This window comes from Macrobrachium nipponense, chromosome 33, assembly GCF_015104395.2.
Source record: "Macrobrachium nipponense isolate FS-2020 chromosome 33, ASM1510439v2, whole genome shotgun sequence".
NCBI lineage: Eukaryota > Metazoa > Arthropoda > Malacostraca > Decapoda > Palaemonidae > Macrobrachium > Macrobrachium nipponense.
The window spans coordinates 32,120,854-32,122,632 of record NC_087219.1 but is presented as its reverse complement, the minus strand read 5'-3'; positions in this window follow the sequence as shown (position 1 = coordinate 32,122,632).

Here is a 1,779-nt window from a genome sequence, read left to right as displayed (position 1 = left end):
AAGAGAAAGAGGTGGAAATGAAAAAAAAAAAACAGAAGACGAAGAAGAAGAAGAAAAAGTTGTCGATGAACGGCAAGTGACGCAGAGGGGAGAAGGGCTATGTTGATCCTCAGTCAAATATGACTAAGGCGATTCGGAATCCCCAGCGAGATGAAGGAGACTTGCGAGAATTGAATAGAGAGAGAGAGAGAGAGAGAGAGAGAGAGAGAGAGAGAGAGAGATCAATGTGCATATGTGAATGGAAGGGCGGAGAGGGTATTCTCCCTATTCCCAGAACAATGGGAATCCGGGATATTCCGAATATTGGACCGACACCACTTTCAGGGGGAGTCGTTCCAATGACTAATAGTCAGGCCTTCAATTTTATCGCTGCGTGGGCTGGCGAGTGTTTTTCGCGCGTGCAAATAACAGTTGGCCGGAATTTGCGTTGTTCGATGAAATGTCATTTTTTTGGGGGCGGGCAAGATGAATTGTGTGTATAGGGGGGTTGATATTCGTTAAATCTATCGGCTGTCATAACTGTAAGGGTAATGCAGAATTCGTTGATTAATGTATTGTATCACTAGCAAACATGGTAATGACGTCAGATGCCATCATGGTTTTTTAGGGTTAAAAATGCAAGAGTTTTCTTTTCAGCAAAACGCCTAGGATGGTTTTTAATAAGAAACACGTTTATTTCTTTAATGCAACTGCATAATAACATAAACACGTAGTTAAACCAAATATAAACAGACATAAACATGACTTCGGTCTAAAATTAAAGGGAGTCTGATACCCGTACGAGAAAGAATTTCATTGTCAGCAAAACAATCAGAATAAGTCTTTCAATCCCAAATACTTTTATTCCTATGATGTAACTCAGCACTATAACATAATCACTTACTGTAAAGAAAACGGTGGTCCCGAAGTGTGTAGTAGCTTTTCTGATATAATAACCACCAATTACCTTCACTTTCAGCAGAAATGAGTATAACCATTAACAGGCATAAATCAAAAGTTGAAATAAAATAACAATATAATAAAATAAACATAAAGATTCTGATTTGTTGTAGCAGTACACAATACTTAATTTGTATGCATTTCTCGGGCGCAGTTGATATCACAGAAGTTTTCCGGATAACTGACTTGGATACGTAGTGGGGCTCCTGCTGTAAACTAGCGTACGTTTGTGGCGAAGAGACTAGTTTCATTGTTTCACTAAGGACGGTCATCAACTGCTGTAACCATTCACACGAGTCCGTACGGCCCTGACGGTGATTTGAAGCAGTTGTCTTGAATGTCATCCAAGGGTCCAACTTACAACAAATGGGATGCAGGCTTGCATCAATCAAGGCACCAACGTCGGTAGGGGAAATGTGGTACTACCTCTGTGTGGTGTTGCTTGATAAAGCAAAACCAGAAGAAACTAATTCTCTAAATAAAATGTCTTCAAGAAGCGGCGAAGAAAGCTTCATGAGTCGGCAAGGAGGGTAAAGTAGCGAGGGTAGAGTATCGAGGGCAAGGAGAATAGAGAAGTAGGAGCAATGAAAATATTAGTAATAGCGTCGTATTCGAAATAAACCATATGAGATAAAAGGGATAATTGTTCGAAACAACAGTTTACGAAATAATAATCAGTATAAGAAATGTATTAAATAAAAATAGTTAAGATTTACGCATCTGGTTTCAGTCGCAACCAGAAGCGTTCAAGGGGCGCCATCTACGAGTGATGGGAAAAACTAACACATGTATAATTCTAACTACGCTCCAATTTCCCAATTGTTAGGAAAGAATTCCCTT